The sequence below is a fragment of the Centrocercus urophasianus genome, unplaced genomic scaffold (genome assembly GCF_019232065.1).
Source record: "Centrocercus urophasianus isolate 14NV4802_14NV808 unplaced genomic scaffold, USGS_Curo_1.0 seq_15, whole genome shotgun sequence".
Classification (NCBI taxonomy): domain Eukaryota; kingdom Metazoa; phylum Chordata; class Aves; order Galliformes; family Phasianidae; genus Centrocercus; species Centrocercus urophasianus.
Window position 1 is genome coordinate 44,103,465 of NW_024884697.1, and position 18,338 is coordinate 44,121,802.

Here is an 18,338-nt window from a genome sequence, read left to right on the forward strand (position 1 = left end):
TAATGCTGAGTAATTATAACAATTCTCAAAAGTGATGATATTGATTATTGTCCTAAATTTCTAAAACATCTCACCACCTTTTGCTAACTAAGGAAAGCAAACTTGAAGCTATTTGGGACTGCAGTGGCACGTTTGTGCTGTGCAAGAAGGCATGATGTGGACCTGTCTGGAGGTAAGAGTAGCCATTTAGCTCCAGACGTGAAAGGCAGTGTAGCCAGAGCAGGAAGATGTAGCATGTGAGTAATTTTTACAGATCAAACTTCATGAATTCTTCTGATGAAGAGATATATAACGTTTTTAAGCCCATGTTATAGTGACTAATTTTGACCTTAATAAGTATTTCTACTGTTTTCATACAGTGTTTGCTCAAGAGCAGACGTAGCACACTAGGATCTGAGCTTGTTTTGAGTTTTGGATTGTATTATCGTCATGGATTTCCATCTCTGAAAGAGGAGTTATTTAATTCACTTGTTGATTAAATGAATGTTAATTAGTATAATGAAAAGGCTGTGGTGATGTGAAATGTTCTGGCAGTTCCAGATTGATGTTGCTGTTCCCTCCTGCACATTCCACTGTCATGCATCAGTTTTATTGGCACAGATATTTGTGTGAACGTGTACAGTGACTGAATTATGGGACTGATGGAGGATCTGCTGGGATTTATTCCTAGTTCTTGAATTCAATATATGAGAGACTATCATTTTCTTGCTGTTTATAATTCTTTTGAAGCTCTATCTAATCTGGAGGAACTAATTTTTCTTTGTAAGATGCTAGTTTAGGAAAATGCAAATTTTCCAATTTTAACAGATGCTGGCGCAGAACATGTTGTTTGTTATAGTGTCTGGTAGGCTGCATGAAGACTGTTATCTCCCTTGACTTTCCTCAGTACCTGAAAGCCATCAACATCAACATCTTAAACATCAATTTTAAACAACCTGAGAACCCCAGAAATTCCAGCTTTACCAGGAAACTTTCAAAAATTCTATGTCATTCCCCATTTCCATTAGTTCTGTCCATTAGGGTGAACACTTAGGTCTGTGGGAATGAAGGCAGTCAGCAAATTAAGGGTAAATTTGGAGGTTTCTAGAATTCAACTCACTATAGAGAACTTTTTGTTCCAAAACATTTTACTACTTACTTAACAGAAACTCCATATTGTGATCATATCTTTTTTGTCTGTTTGCTTGAAACATTTATCTAGTTTACACAAATTTTATTTGCTTTTAGTACTCTTTCCTGGAGGATGTCATACAAAGACCAGTGCTTTAAGAATAAATTTGAGTAATCTGCCTTCTTTATCTGTGAATTACTGTCCTTGGTCATTACTGCAGTCTTTCCCTTTCATTGACATATATTGGCATACCTTAGTTAATCCCAATACAATATATGTACTTTGTAAGTGAAACATTTATTTTCATTTTAGAACATCATTTATAAATTTATATGATGCTACTCTAGTGAAATTATTTTATCTGGGGATTGTTTCATTTTTGGAATCCAGTAGGCTCAAAAAAACCTGTAAATAAATAAATGCAACCACATTTGACAGTCTGCAATTTGACAGCATCTTTTGTATATGACATACGAAAAATGCTTTAACTCAACATAGTAGATTTTTTTCTTTTCCTTCTTCTTCCTTCTCTCTCAAATTTAATGCATATCTATACTGATCGAGGAAACTGCATGTGGAAAAAAGGATATGATAGTCCTTGCTTTTCTCAAATGGAGAGCTTGGACCTTGTCTTGCTGTGTACTGAACTGGAGATGACCTAGAACATGCTTATCCTGGAGCTGAGCAATAGGATGCAGATAATGGTAACTGTGGCAACCCAAATGGATGTAGCAACTGATTGTGAAATTTGTCTGCCCTAACCAGAGTTAAGCTGTTAGGATATTTGTCATTGTAATAAACCAGTCAGAAAATACTACTCCGTTTGCTCTGGAAGAGCATTTGAAGAATTACTTTTATCATTTCTAAGTGATAATTGTTGTCCTCCCAATTGAGAGGCTGTATGTGCCAATGGTCCATAGCGGGTCAAGGTGAACTTAAGATTGATGCAATAGCAGTTTGCCATGAAGAAGGCTGTGGTAAAAACAAACATTTGTGTACTCCTAAAGAAATATTTTAATGTTTTTTGTAGCTTTTTAGTTTGACTAATAAATAGCTAATGCTTTTCTTACGTAGATTTTAGTTGGTTTATATTGCAAAATTCCCAGAGTAGGATTAGTAATTTTTTTGTGAAATGATAGTAATGACATTAATTGCTGTGTTGATCAATCCATAGCATATATAATTGTTATTAGCTTAAACATAAGGTTGATTTATTCCACTTACTTTGGGGTCTGAAACATTCCATTCTGTGCAGAATTTGTCATGTGCATCTTATGGAAGGACACAGATTATTTGTGGAAAGTGTGAGGATAGCTAGGGAAGCTGTTTTGTTGAATGACTGAAGCTGTGATATTTTATCACTTCAGAAAAAAAGGAAAAAGTTGTGGATTTTTATTTTATCTGTACATAAATCAAAATGGACTTAGTGTAGACAAAAAAAAAAAAAAAAAAAAAAGTCAAGCTTACATTTATAATCTTATTCTTCTCAACATTATCTTAGCTGTCCAGTAACAAACGGACCTTCCAATTACATATTCTGTGTGACCAGTTGACCATGATTGATGATGTGTAGATTTTCAGGAGCAACCAGGACTACTTGCTGCTAGTTGCTACTGGGCAAGAATTTGTTTAAAGAAGTATATGCACAGTGTATATAACACACTTCCCATGGACTGCTTATGCTGAATTTATCACTTCTCCAGTTCGTTTTATTACGGAATTACAGAACGGTTCGTGCTGTAAGGGACCTCTGGAGACCATCTAGTCCAACCTCACTGCTCAGGCAGGGTCCCCTTGAATATACATTGCCCAAGATTGTCTCCAGGTAGGTTTTGAATGTTTTCAGGGAAAGAGTTGCTCTCCAGGCAACCTGTTCCAGGTCTCAGTCATCCTCACAGTAAATTTTTTTTCATGTTCAGCAGGCACTTCCTTTGCTTCAGTTTATTCCATTGTCTCTCATCCTATTGACCACTGAGGGTCATCCTGTTGGGCACCACTGAGAGGAGTCTGGCCCCATCCTCTTGATGTCCTCCCTTCAGGTACTTATTCACATTGACCAGATCCAGCAGGAGCCTTCTCTTCTCTGGGCTGAACAGAATCTCTGTCAGACTTTTCTTATGAGAGAGATGCTCCTGTCCCTTAATCATTTTAGTATGTCTTTGCTGAACTCTCTCCAGGAGCTCTGTGTCTCTCTTGTACTGGGAGCCCAGCACTGGATATAGCATTATGGGTAAGAACTCACCAGGGCTGAGTAGCAGGATAGGATCACCTCCTTTGGCCTGCTGGCATTGCTTTTCCTAATGGAGCCCAGAAAAAACCTTGGCTTTCTTGGCCAAAAGAGCATACTGTATACTCATGATCAACCTGTTATCTACCAGGACCCCAAGGTTGTAATCTGCAGAGATATTTTCCAGCCACTTTTTAGGTTACCCATGGTCACATATAGCTACAGGGAATGCTTATTACATAACTTTGATTTAAAAAGCAATTCTATTCTATCTTTTGACGTCAGAAAGTACTTCATTTCCCATTTATCTACTTATTTTGGGAAAGCATGTCTGTATCTGCCTGCCTTAGTTAAGAAAGAAACAAACAACAGCCAACACATCAAACAAATCCCAGCAAAACAAACAACAAAGTTTGACCCACCTTTGTCTGTTTATAGCTAAGAGGAATTATGGATAACTGAAAGAAAGCAAGCTGTGTTTTTGGTACATCATCTATTGATATTATATGCATAGCTGCAAGGTATCCTCTCTAAAATCTTATGAGGCTCTTTGACTGTGGTGGTGAAAAAAAAGAATACAGTTTGAAAACAATTAAATTACTAGACAGCTGCACCAGAGAGCCAGCTTTGGAGAAGTTTCCTCTTATTGCAAATGCTAATTAAAGATGCAAGTAAGGGACTGCCATTTTGTATAAGATTGTGAGTTAAATTTTAATGTCTGGTGCTTAATTTTTAACAAATACTGCATTTTCATTTATAAATGAAGCAATAATCGCAAAATCCTCCCCTTGGTACTCTTTTTTTATTATAAAAAATATGTGCACTTCAAGGCATTCTGTCACAAACAAAATTTTATATGCTGCTGAGATATGTAGAGGCCTATCTTCCCTGAACTATCCTTCAAGTACAAGAAGTTGGCCTTTGGCAAGAATCTTAAGTGCTGGGAAAACCTACTTTGTGATTATTATCTTTAAAAAAAAAAAACAAAAACAAAAACACAAACATTTGTTTTTTAGATTGTTTTGTTTGTTTTAAAAAATATTTAACTGCAGTTTGTTCAAGGCGTGGTGATTTTTGCAAATGGCACTGCTTATCTTACAGTGTGCACAATGCTTATGAGGCCTGTAAAATAAACTGTATGTTTTCTGCAAAGTGTTTGCTTTTTGTGGCTGGATCCCTTGTTCCCTTGACTCATGGCTTCAAAACTTTCTGCTTTCTTCTAAGCAAGCAGGCTGTCAGTAGATTGTGATAAACTTGTTCTTAGCTTTCTGTACAACTAGAATGGACGTACAAGTTTAGATTAGATCACTTGCTTTTCTGGCATATTGCAAGCTACTTTTGCTTTCACTTTTTTTAAAGCTTTCCAGCCAAGCTAATAATATACCATCAAATTTTCTTCCACATCTGAACTCACTTGCTGCTTCTAAAGTTGTCAAATTAGTGCTCTGTAATAAAGTGTCTCTGTAGTGCTTTTAAATTTAAGTGTTAGTCTGCAGCTATAAAAAAGTGCTTTTGTGTCTGCCTATGCAAAAGATGGGCTGAATTAATAGTTCACTGATAGCTGTGAAAGGCTGGATAAAAGCTTCTGTTAGCTGTCTTCCTTGCTGATTCTCCTCTTCTCTGGGCATAGCTAGCAACATTGACTGAGATTATACCAACCGACTGGAGTGATCTAATGTCTTGCTGCTGCAGGAATTATCTTTCATGCATCCTGGGTTTCTTATCAGGAACTGTGTCCTTGCTGGCCCTACTGCTCATCTGATCCTTTATAAATCATTTCAATTCACTGCACAGGTAGGAAATTAACCTATGAAAAGAAGAAAAAGTTTTTCTCCTGATTTAACACACTGAAACTGCTTAAGAAGACTGGGCCAAAGAGGAACCCTGGTTACTTTTCTGGGAGATAAGGAGTACCAAGGAAGGAAGCATTACCCTTGTCAATGAGTACCTATTTGATTAACATTAGTAAAGGCAGCAGATGCTGAAATTGGCTGATACGTCAAGATAGACCAGAGTGATGCTGTCTTGCTCCAGTTTATAGGAGGGAGAGCAGGTTCTTTGCAATCTGTATACCCAGCGTGAGATTAAGAAACAATAGTTCAAATGTTGGTCCCACAGTTTATTACAAATCTTAATCAGGGAGATGGGGAAGGGGAGGACAGAAGCTATTATGAATTAGGGTAATGGGGAAGGGGAGGAGGGTGATAGAAAAGATAGGAAAGAAGAAGCAAGGAGTCTTTATAGGAATCCAGAGGGAGATAGTCACCACCACGGATCCAGCATGGTTCATAATTCTGTCATTGATCTTCAGTAGTGGTGGGTCATTGGTTCCGTTGATGATGAAGGTGACCACGGCAATGATGGCCACTTTTCAATGGTAGTACCAACTTATTTATAAGTCCAAAGTAGTTGAGTCAGCTGTCCTTGGAGTGGCAGCTTCTGGCTCTGGGATCTCAGCAGAAACTCCTTTGTTCCCATCTTCCGGGCCTTGCCAGCAGATAAGAGGGAGCAGGCATGCCCACCTGCATCCTGTTTGACACAGTACACGATAGCATCATTCCCCAGTTTTCCCATACCAAGCTGAACTATTTAGTCACAGGCCAGATCTTCTGCCAGTAAACACTCCTGAGCACTCTCTTCTGGAGGCAAGCTGCTCTGGAGGAAGGTGCTTTCAAATGTCTACAAAGTGATGTTGATTGTCGCATGGTAGCACACATCTCTTGCCTCCTCAATAAATGAGAGTCTTATCACAAAAAGTACCTCAGGAAGCAAGCTTTGAGCCAAAAAACAAAGAAGGATTCTCATAGATGCCAACTACATATATCAAGTATTCAGGTTTGGCATAGCACTTGCTGTAGCTCTTCTTCCTCCTGACTTTCTCTGATGGCAGACAACCAGACTGATAGCCATGATCTGAGCACACAAAACCAGTATCTCCTGACACAGTAGGTTGGAGCCTAGAAATCTATAATATGCCTATATAGTGAGAATATATTCTTTGGGTGCAAGTGTGCTATCTCTTTTGAATAACCAGTAAGAACAGGCAGTGGTCTAAATTCCGTCAGGCAAATCAGGCAGCTCTCCAAGCACTGTCCCAGCACAGCTCTGCACTATGGGGCCCACCCTTCAGGCATTCCCAAGGATCCCCAAGGGTAGCAGCTCCGCCTGCCCAACTTTTCCACCACACGCTCCTCTCTACAGGGTGCATGTCTGGCCTGGGCTGCTCCTGTGGGGACTCTCCATGTGCTGTGGCTCCTCCAGGCCTCATCCAAGGATGCACACTGGGCTTCTACATGGGCTGCTCATGGAGATCTGCTCTGTGTGGTGCCTGTAGGTTACAAGAGGATGCCTGGCTCCTCCATGGGCTTCTCCTGTGCTGCAGGGAGCTTCTGCTCCTGCCCTCCTCCTGCACTGGCCTTGGTGGCTGCAGGGCTGCTTCTCTCACATTTTCTCACTCCTCTCTCCCAGCTGCTGCAGTGTGGCAGATTTTCCCTTCCTTGGGGGTCTGCTCTCACAGAGGCACACACAGCATTTCTTTTGGCTCAGCTCTGGCAGCAGTGGGTCCCTTTTGGAGCTGGCTCTGGTCTGACGTGGGGTGGTGGTGGGCTCTGCTCACAGAGACCATTCCCTACTGAAGCTTTGCCATGTAAGCCCACACTACAGGTACTTACTCCTGATGGAGGAAAAAGAAGCCAAATTTTGAAGTATTTAAGCAGAAACGATTGAAAAAATGTTGCTTCCTATATTTTATTGTCAATGCCATGGTGTCTCTCTGCTTTATCTATTTTCTCTGAAATATAAATGAGAAACAGTTCTTTAATTTCTAACACTCCAGGATAATGAACTGGGAATGATAATGATCTGGGAATAAGCATTCTGTCTTACTCACATCAGCATTCTCCTTATCGATCTGCCTTTTCTTCTAAGAAAGAGACCAAAACCCACTTTTGGCACCTCTGTAATCCTACCAGTTCTAACCAGTTTTAACAGTCTGACTTTCACGCTGTCACCCATGTGATCATCACATCTTTAGCTCCTTTTGCCATAGGAGTTCAGTCTGCTGCGTTTTGACAAACTGCTAGTATTAAACTGCTGGAATTGACCTTCTTCGCTCCACAGATTGAAGCAGAGGTTTTGCTTCCCCGTTTGCAGATCTACAATTCTGGTGTCTGCTGAGCATATGCTAGCACCATATGTGAGAAAGGGAGGTGTTAGCTTCCCCCTTCTCTCTGTGTGTAACCTGGGAAGCTGTGGGTTATGCCTTACATATGCGTAAGGAGTACTGACTGTAATTCATGTATGATCTCAGCAAGCTCAAGTTCTGTGCTGCACTCTCATAGCTGTATAGATGGACAGTTAAGACTGTATCAGATTCCAACCCTAACATCCTCCTTCTTGCTAAATGTTGCATTTTAAAATCACTCTTACTGGTTTTGTTTTTTAAGTTCATTAAATGGACTGAGTCGTACAGTGTTATGTTAACTGCATAATGTTAAGGAAATCTAAATGTAACAGTTCAAAGCAGACATCCTTCAGAGTTCCTTTTTGTCTTATAAATATCATATAGAGTGATAAAGGACATTTTTCTTAAACCGAGACTGCAATGCAGAAGAGACAATGAGTTTTGGGGGCAGGAGGGGGGAGAGGGATGGTGGAGGGGATGAAGTCACTTCATCTGGCATTGCTGAAAGAAATGTCTGCGCCCTTCTCTGAGAATCGCTGGAGCAGATCATCCATTTGCTTAGCAGGTTGCTGGCGCTTAATGAACAAAGTTCACGAAGGTGTGAAGGGGCCATTACAGTGTCATCAGCAATGAAAGGCTATCGCTTGCTGTGGGAACAGATATTCGACTTTTGAACTGTCTTTTGAAGTCTTGAAATTCTTTTCACCCCATCCCAGCCGATGCCACAGATGGAGTGAGGGGATGCATTTTGTTTTTGACTTTTTGGTTGACTTTTGGAAATAAAATACTTCAGATTAAAAAAGAAAGAAAGAAAAGTATAAAAGAATGCACGTTGTCTGAATAAAGGTTCCTTCTCGTGCTTAGAGGCTGGTGGAAAAGGAAATGCATGGCTTCTGATTGGAGAAACCAGAACTTAGTATGTCCTCTTAGGGCAAAAGAGTACTTAGGGGAAGGGGCTGTCCTTTGTGTGCATGCATATTTATTTCTTCCCTTAGATTTTTGTGAAGGCTTTGAGGTGTAACCAAGTGTATGTGTAAGAAGTTTCTTGCTTTAGAGCTCTCACAGCTTACCAACCCATTAAAGCTAAAGATTGATAATATTTGTTTGCTATACAGCTTTTAACTCCAGGGGCTGCATAAGTGCACTCACTGTGGTTACTTTTTTTTTTTCCTCCCCCTTTTCAAATGCTCACTAAACATGGACGATCTAATAAGTGGGCAAACTACCTCTAATATTACTGTTTAAATGTCTTTGGTTTCCCTGCACTACCAGGCTTCAGTGCAAATAATGCCTGAAAAAGCATGTAGTAAAGCTCCTTTCAAATAGGTCTTACAAGTGATTTGACAAGGAAATCTCTTTCTCTGCACCATGGAAACTGTTGACTTCCATCAGTGAAAATTGCAAAATGATTATAATTATCTGGAACTTTTTGGCTGTGCCGTAAGAGAATGATAGTGTCACCTCACTAGTAATTTTATTTTCAAGCTGATGATGGTCTTATAGACAAGAGTATATCCTTACCATCCAGTGCATTTCATGTTCATGTGCATGTATCCAACTATCTTTTATAACTCCTGAAATTCGAAATAATTGAGAAATGTCTGCTTCATGCCTTGGCAAAAGTGTGCGTCTGTTCTCAGATTTCAATGAAAAGATCTTGATGTTCTTAACTATCCCCTGGTTTCATAGAAGCGAAGGGAAAATCTTAATAGAAATATTTTTGTGGGAGGGAGCCATGATAAAAAGAAGATAGTTTTGATAAAAAAAAGATGATGGATGTCTTTGTATGAGAGTATGAGAATGGGAGAAACTATAGAAGTCTAGAAAGAATGGTGCATCACTGCACAGTGATTTTTATTTTTTTCCCCCTGTACTTCATATTTTTGAGTTTTGGGCAGGACCTAAACATGAAAGGACATATCCCAGGGTATTATAAATTCTAATAGATTCTTTGAATCATTGGTACTGCTGAAATTATTGAAAGCTATGCTTGCTGGGATTCTAATATGTTTCACATTTAACTTGTATATTCTCTGCCTCTCCTATTACATCTGAAGGGTGGGGTGGATTTGTATTAAACCAAAACCTTTTCTGATCTATGCCTGTTAGGAGATATCTAAAAGTCTTTGAAGTGAATGCAAAGATTCCCACTGGCTATAGTGTACTGTGGATCACATGCTTTGCGAATTCTTCCTTTATTGTGTCATTTTGTATCTTTTACATAGTTTTGTATTCTTCAGTAATTTATTGCCTGCTTTCTCACATCTGTTAAAAGGGCCAAGAATGTACTGTTGGCACTAAAAGTATAGTAAAATGATAGGGTTTTTTATTTTTTATTTTTTTTTCTGAGCAGGTTGTTTCTTAAATATACGTGTCTTGGAATTGATAAAGATTTTGAAAATATGCTTTAATGTGAACCTTTGAAGTATCAGGAGAGAGTTTTTGCACTTCTTTAATAACATAACTCATTTGATAGTAAACCACAATAAAATTGCAGTCTTCAGTCTATAAAAATAATCTTGGTCATTTGTTGGTTCTAGAGACTTTGAAAGTTAACTCTCTTTTGGTAGCTTTCTTCCACAGAGAGGTTGGGAGCTAAAACTTGTACAAGGGAAGAAAAAAAGAGGAAAAACAGCTCAGGCAACTATTTTGATCCAGGATGGTCCCTGGAATAATGTCACTACAAGTTCATCTAAAAAGTATTTGGGACTTATTTTTCCCCATAACAAATGGAAGAATGTGATGTTCATATGTTTATATATGATACCTAGGGTGCATGATCATGATTTGATTATCTTCCCTTCTCATTTTCTTTTTTTTTTTTTTTTTCTCTACATTGTGAGATTTGTAGGGTTTGTTAGTCATTTATCATTGTATCTTTGATAGTGTTTTTTTTTCTCTCTTTAGTTATTATTTCATTAATCTTCGGGCTGAGAATGAAAAATTTGTCAGTTTGAAAGAGTAGAAAGGGGGAAAAAAAAAGAGGTTCAATTTGGGGAGATACCCTGATGATCAAGGCGAGATGGAATCTGTGAACCGTGGAAGATAAGAGCTCAGAAAACTATGAAATTCATAACCTAGCTGTATGTAGAGTGAATAAGGTATTGTTAGGCACATCTACTTTCCAGTTGTAATCTGAAAGTACATTTTATTGAATCCCTATTTGGCAAGTAAAAGATATTTTGAAAAGAATTAATCTATTAGATTATAATTTAATATATTTCTAAAGAAGATACATTTTATGCTGTATAAATGGGCTGCAGAGTCACACTTGTGATTCTGTAGAAGTGAACATCAACAACATATCATTATCCATGTAGGTTTAGATATTAAATGAATTTCTTGCAATTTAAAATGTGTGCTTCATGATGCTGCCTATTTGGAAAACAACACGAAAACCATTCCTTTGTAGATGTCAGTCTGCAACAAAGTGTTGTTTATACCATGGATCAAATGTGCAACATTTAAACGTCATTATAGGCTGACTCTCATTATGTGACAGAAGTGTGTCAGTGAAATTAACAGCAACAAAAAAGGCAAAGATTTTCTTACCCCTTAGTTGGGAGGTAGCAGCTGTTTGAGTAATTCCACAGAGAGGTAACAATGACCAACTGACTCGCACGTTTTAAAGAAGAAATGATATCAAATCCTTTGAGGATGCCATATGCTCTGTGCTTTGAAGCAGGCTGCAAACAGTATCGTAGCAATTAGACAGACTGGAGGCTCTGCTAAAATTTTATCCAAAATGCCTGCAGAGTTGAATTTCTTGGGGCTTTTTAACCGGGGACAGAGGCACATACCTGTGTTCCTGTTATTTATTAGAAAATAAGTTATTTAAAATACAGAATTTTTTTTCACTCTACTGTACAGAGCTCTACGATAGGTGTTTTGAAATTATTACAATTAATAATAATGTGTGATAGTGTTTAAAATAATGCTAACTTCTGTCTTCCGTGAATGATATATGAAGTACTTAAAGTGTTCTGAAACAGTCTTTGTGAATGCTGCTGGGGCACTGGGATGGTTGCTGGGTTTGGGACTGCTGCTGGGTCTGTTCTGTACCTTGGTATTGACCTTCTGTAGTTTGATGCAACTTCTTACCAGACCTTTTTTGATTTTAGAAAGGCTATATTGACTACTTTCCTGAACTGGGCATGTAAAATAATGTGCACTGATGTTTTGTGGATAAGTCGCTCACCAAACTTCATTGAGCTCAACGCAAGAGCCTTGTATCACGAGAGATATATTTGGAGCCATTAGGAAGCAGAGAGGCCTATTAGCTGAAACTGCTACAATGATGTTTTCGGTCTGTACAACACAGCCTCCAGAGAGCTGCCTGGACATATAACCTTCTGTTAACAAGCTGAGAGATGGTTTGTCTGAGAATGCCCATATATACTCAGAGTTACTATATCCATTTTGAAACTAGGCCTTTTCTGCTGTGCAGGTCGCATTATTTCTTTGCTTAATAACTGACAGCAAGATCCACAGTGGCACTTGACTGTTTTTTCCAGTGCCTTGATTCTGTCTGGTTGTTCACAAAGAGCCTGTCTGACCCTCTAGGCATCTAGGCATTCAGCTTTTCTGTTATTTAAATCATATTTCTTGTACACATACAAAAAATAGTCTTCAGAGCTTTATCCTTCCCAATTTTTTCTAATGTGGTGTTGCAGGACAGAGTACTGGGATTCCCAGCTCTCCCTGTAGCCCTTTTCCCTACCCCAGCTCTCATCCAGAATTGCAATCAAATCATCAGGCTGATTGCTGAATTAGTTTGGTTTCCTGTCACTTGATGAAGTTAAGGGCTGTGGAAAGAGCCTTATAATCCAAGTATTGCTGAAGAGATGGTGCAAGATTATAGGCAAGTGGTGTTCAAAGGCTTGTGGTCTGGGATTTGTGTTTTCTTACACCTAATAACAGAAGGCACAGAGGAAAGAATGAAGGCTCCCGTGTTTGTCTGTGGTACAGTGAAAGAATATGAAACTTAGAATCAACATGGCCATCAAAGTCTACAGGTAGTAAGTAGTACAGTTGTAAGGGTTATTATATGTTTAAGAATAAGAAGGAAAATCATGAAAGTTTATGTTTTTGTTTCAGTTTTTGATGTGTCTTTTTTTAATCCCTCATGGAGATAGATGTTTGTAGCTGTAAAGCTTGCCCTTTTAGAGCTGCTGTTGATCAGCATGGGTTATCATGTGTATCATAGTTCTGTTTAAACGTAGTTCTATGGTTTGTTCTGCTACTTCTGGTACACTGAGGTATGTATACATACTTACATACACTTGAATTGAGTATTTTATGCTGTATTAAAAAAAATAAAAATATGTAATGTATATATGTGCGTTTTTCAGATTTTATTTGTTCTTCTAGTTGTTTTAAAGCATCAAGTATATGTATAATGTATGGCATAGTAGTGTATTATTCTATGTGACCACTGAATTATATGCTTAGGTGTTTTTACCTAGTGTGAAGGAAAAAATAAAATATTCTTCTCGTTATTTATATGTTAGGAGCCTCTACATTTTCTTTCCTGCTTCTTAGTGCTCTGAACACTGACATTTCTGCTGAAGTTCTGTGCTGTCAGTGATTGGGGACATGTGGTGCCCGGTGGAAATGTCTCTGTGGCTGTGGTATCAATTCTTCAGGGCACCTAATGGCCAGGGTAAATCAAGAAATCTGTGATTAATAGCCATTCCTTTGAAATGCCTTTGCTGCCGCTGCAGGAGGAAAGACAGGGATGCAGGCAGTCCTCGAGCACTGGCATTGCTGTTGCCTGCTTTAACGAGCCATGGCAACCAGGGGAGAGGATCCTGGGGCATCTCAGCTCTGAGTGTGCCATCTGCCACCTCTCAGCCGAAAAAGCCCTTCTCTCCCCATGTCTGACAGGAAGGCAGTGGGAGGTGTTTGCTCTGGAGGAAAAATGCAGACCTGGGAAGGTGGGGGGAATAAAGATCCTTGCTGGGGTGGGGGCAGAAGAGAGTCTGTTCAGAGAAAGGGTTTCTTCCCTTTTGAGGAAACGATAATGCTGTTTGTCTCAGAGATATGACAGTGGTCTCCATTGCTTTTTTTTTCTGGCAGTGTGCTGTTAGTCAGTTCACATCCTCCTAAAACTGCATGCAGTCACTTGTTACTCCAAGACATAGGCACAGAATGATGTAGGGCAGTCTGATAAAGAGGACTAACTGTAGATATTGTAATATCCCCTCTGTTACGCTTGAGAGGTCCTTCCTGTTGAAATTAAAATGAATTGAAGTGGCTGCCTGGATACCTTGCAAGCACTGTGCTTCGGGTTGGAAGGAAAAGCCTGCAAGCCTGCAGTGCTCCTGTTAAAGGTGGCATATGGTGAAATTTTGACAGTAGGGTCAGTTCAGAGCCAGGATCTGGGAGTCAGGATGTTTTGGGAAAGAAATCTGCAGAGGCTTCAGGCTAGCTCTAAATTCAGTGAGACCCTCGGCTTCAGCACTGTCATGCTTAGCTTCTCATTTGGAAATCAACAAATAGCCCAGCAACCTTAAAAGCTTACTGGTCTTTAAGAAACTGAACAAGTAAGCATGTAAAACAGATGGCTGTCTCTCATTTTGCCATGTGATGCACACAGAATCAGAATATGTCTCTTCAAGTAGCTGGAAGAAAACTGTAAGTCCAGTGAACCCCAGGGAGAAGGCAGTGATCAGTAGCAGGAAATGGGGACAGCAGTGCTGGGGGTTGTCCACAGTGAAGTGCCATTGCATTCAGTGCCATAGCCATTGCTCTTCCAATGCTTCTTTAGAGCTTTTGAACCTTTCTAAATAATGTAAAATGAACCACTGTTGTCAAATTAATATAAGTGTGCTAAAAGAGTAGAAAATAAAGATGCGCTATAACTGTCAATAGTGAGAGTATTTTGTTGGCACAAATCCATGTGGAGGCAAAGAGAAATGGGCACAGTGTAAGTGTAGTGTATAGAAAACTGTGATTTTTCTTCACAAAGTTAATGTTGGACATAATTGGTGCATAAAATATTAGATTTGAGTTCAATATTTTGGATCTTGTATCTCTATAATGTTCTTATTCCTTAGGATTTTTAGTATGTTCAGTTTTTTTTACTGTTGCCCTTTTGTGCGTCTGCTACTTTAATTTTTACAATAAGTTATACTGTTTATGAAGGAACTAACAGAGTTTTTGCTATCACAATTCATTTGTTATTAACTTTATACATTCTTCTCTATATAAAACAAATCTAGATTTCATAATAGATAAATGGATAAATAAGGTACTCCGTTCAGAAAGCTGACTGATTAAATGGTCCAGTGGTTCAGCATTGCAGATTCCATTTCATTTTGTCTGACTGAATTCACAAGTTATGTCAGGCAGTTGAGAAAAGAATGAAGTTTAATTTCTTTTGTACTACTGCAATTTCTATCAAGAAGTAAAATACTTTAATTAAAAAGACAGCTGAAATCATAGCTCCCATTGTCCTTGTTTTATCAGATTTTTTATTATGTGTTTTGTTTTTGTTTTTAAGTTGCAGTCTTAAACACTAACTGTTCTTATCTTTATATTGGTTATTTGCTGCAGGAAAATATTTTTCCATAAGATATTATTATTTCTTATTTTCTTCTGGAGACTGTTTAGTTTGCTGATCTCAGGAAGAAACATAAAGCAATACTAATTTTCTTACTACCTGCTTCTTCTTTGAAATTTAACCTACCTTAAATTAGGCTTTCTATTGCGTACTTAAAGCAAAAGTCCACCACTAGACAGTCTGATTAGAACTAATGAACGTACTATGAGATGATTAATACTTGCTTTATTCCATATATATTTTTCCTCAGCGTCCAACTTGGATTTCTCTCTCAGAATAATCACTTTTTTGACTACTTCTTTTGTTGCAGAACAGATAGCCGGGGCACTTAGTGCTATAGATCATCCTGCTTGTGTAAAGTACCGACGGCCATGTCAGACCTCTTTTCTTTCAATATCTAGATTGATCCTGTCCTCAGGTCACCCATCATCTTTCTTTCTCTCTTGTTCTGTCTGAGAAACAAAAGAAGGGGGAACAAGGGGGGACGACAAACAAAAGAGAAATAAAAAGTGAGGGAGAGCGTGGAAGGGCAGCGGGAATCGTAGAACAGCTTTCTGTGTTGTCTGTGCTGTATGAGTGAGAAGATGAAGGACAAAAGTCAGTCAGGGGATTTGTGTGCCCCTGAAAAAGTGTTATCCAGATCTCAGGGATTCTGATTTTCCTGGAGTTTGTTCACCACAGTGAACAGTCTCCTTGCACTCAGTGGGCTTCTTATTCTTGCAAGAGACCTGGGTTCTGTATGTCTCACTATCCAGACTTTCATCTAGCAGCAAATAACACAGTAATGGCAATATGTAGACTACCACTATTATTTTTAGTGTACATCTTTCCTTTAACAAGGGGTGCTTCTGGGTGTGTGGATGAAAGCCCAGCTACCCATGCTCTTTCTTTTTCCCATTTCTTTGTGTTTAAAGAGAGAACTGGTTCTATAGGAGGCAGCTCAAACATCACAAAAAATGACACCCATGATCATACTGTTTCAGCTGCACTGAAAAAGTTCATTCTCCTTTGTTTTGAAAACTACCAGAACAAAGCTCTCTTTCCCTGTAATAAGGCCTGCGGCTCCTGCATTCCTTTGCACATCATCAGCAGAAGATCAGGCAAGACAACGCAATGGTTACTTCTCTGGGTCTTTGATAGTTCTGTCACCTTGGTTTTTAGAAATTGATGGGCTTGTCAGCACATTCATTTCTGGACACTTTAAAAGACACTGAGCATTTGTTTCAGTGCCCTGTACTTCAAAATCTGATGTGACTTTTGAAGGTGACTACAAGGAAGATGAGTAGAGATGCTTCATGCAGCAGAGTTGCTCAGCTGTTGCTTGCTTTATTAGCGAGAGTACACTGACTTTGTACATGAATTCTTTCCTCTTGCAGATGAGAAGACAGTGTGGCAATGCCAGCTTCTGGTTTCCCACTGAACATTTGGAACTTCTTTTATTTGGAATTGACAAAAGTTGGTGAGCTAGAGGTATTCTCCCTGCTAGTAATCTTGCAATTAAAAGAGAGTTAGAAAACAAAAAAAGAGGTTAACATCTCAATGCTTCCAATGCCCTGCTTTTAGTCCTAGGATACCAGTGTGGGAGCCTTGCTTTGATTTCAATTTCCCATGGAACTCTCCACTGAGAATGCTTTGCAACGTCTTTAAGTGCAGAAGAGCTTTCATTTGTTGTCCAGCAATGAATTGAGAAACCTCAGTGCTATAGGAATTTCCCCTTTCCTTCTCCATTAGATAATTTATTCTAATTTTTTTTCTTAGATTGTCTTTTCTCAATAATTTTATCCCAAGTTTTCTCAAAACTGCTACTCATTTTTTTGACTCCCTTTTGTAGCAGTAACTTTTGTAGCTGTTGGCAGTAAGATTTCTTTTGAAAGCTTTAACTCCTGCTTGGCTGCTCAGAAAAACCTTTTTGATTAATGGCTACGGTAAAGTTGACTCAGATTAGAAGTTACTGTTGTTTGTATTGACTGTATGTGCCAAAAGAAGTTGTGGAGATGTTGCTGCTAGTAATTAGTAAAAGGTGGGTGAGAATGGGATCAGTACAGATAACCCTACTTTGAGGCAAAGGAAGGACTGGCTGTGCTCTGTGAATCCTTTCTTGGAATTGCCACAATTGCACACTGAAGATTTTTGATAAGTTTGGAGAGAGTGGAACCATTGTGTGGAATGGGAAGGGCTTGCTGCTCAGTGCTAATGTTTTATTCAACAAATGTATCCACCTCAGATGTGGGTCCAGCTCCCAGCAGATGTTGAATCTCTCTGACAAAAGAGCTGTGTGCGTGTGAGAGACGTGCACATTGTGGGTGTTTGCATTAGGAAAATGATTTCACAACTGTTTTGCCTCTGTGCTTTCTGATAGATGGCACCATATTGCCAGCTCTGTGAACTGCTTGTCATGGAGAGGGAGGAGAACAGACTATGACAAACAACTCCTGGAATGTAATTTTTCTTCATGTCAGTAAAATTGAATAATAGAGCAGCATACAGAAGCATAGCAGAAGCTTCTTTTGTAAGTGGTCAGTTTCTAATGCGTATTTGTCATTTTAATTGAGTAACGCATTTTTCAGCATTAACCAAAAACAGAAGATTCTTATTAAGTCTAGGAGAGACACAGAGAGACAAACTGATTAATCTTAATCCTGTGCAGTGTGAAAGATTTTATAAATAGCCCCTATGATCTCTGCTCTGACTTTTTAATCCAGAGTCCTGGGAGCTGAATAGCAATTCTGAATGTGCCAGAATGCTTCTGCAAATCCAGATTGAGATATCTTTTGAAAAGGTTCCCTCTCCGAACCCCCTCCTGCTAGAACTCTCTAAATCTCTGACCCTCACATTATCAGCATTGTCTGTCTTTGTAATTGTAAACTAAAAAAGTAAGAAATAAGATTATGGACTCCCCTTATGGTGTAGGACATGTGTCCTGTATGCTTGGCTTTGTATTATTATTTATTGTTTTGTTTATTTATCATTATTTAATGACAGATGGCAGTATGGAAGCTACATTATCTCTGCTGGATGACTTCATGGAGAACAAAACCTATAGTTCCTGAGGTTTATAACTTAGTCAGGAACACCCCAATTTCCTTTGGTGACACTGAACTAAGACCTACATGGGATTCTTGTCAATGCCCTGTCATTTCCACTTGTACTTCCCAAGAATCTGTTTCTTGTACATTTGTTATCATTTGTTACATCAGTGTTTAAGATTTTTTCCAGATAGAGTGGAAGGAAGAAGGAAAATGTGTAATGTGTT